Source organism: Echinops telfairi, unplaced genomic scaffold (genome assembly GCF_000313985.2).
Source record: "Echinops telfairi isolate 266 unplaced genomic scaffold, ASM31398v2 ScPeMD7_7473;HRSCAF=8511, whole genome shotgun sequence".
Taxonomy (NCBI): Eukaryota; Metazoa; Chordata; class Mammalia; order Afrosoricida; family Tenrecidae; genus Echinops; species Echinops telfairi.
The window spans coordinates 10,793,921-10,794,282 of record NW_022111377.1 but is presented as its reverse complement, the minus strand read 5'-3'; positions in this window follow the sequence as shown (position 1 = coordinate 10,794,282).

The following is a 362-nucleotide window of genomic DNA, read 5'->3' as shown; positions in this document are numbered from 1 at the left end:
TCCATCGTTGTGGCCACCCGGGATCAAAAGCTTTCTTATCTTTCCTTCCACGTCCATATTAAACCAAGTTCTGTCCATTTTTTTGGATAAAATGTTTCTGATTTTTCACTACTTCTTTTGACACTGCTGCAGTCCATTTCCCAGCTCTCAAGGATACAGCCTACCAATTTATTTTCTGGACCCCACCTGCCCCCAAAGAATGGATACTGTATTATGCACACAAGCCAATCTTCTTAAAACATTATTTCATCACAACCACATCTGTTTAAACCTTCACAGTTCTCCTACTGCTAAGTAAAGCTGTATTTCCAGAGTCTTACACTACTTTGGCTTTGTTTTCATAGTTTTCACCATTCATCAAT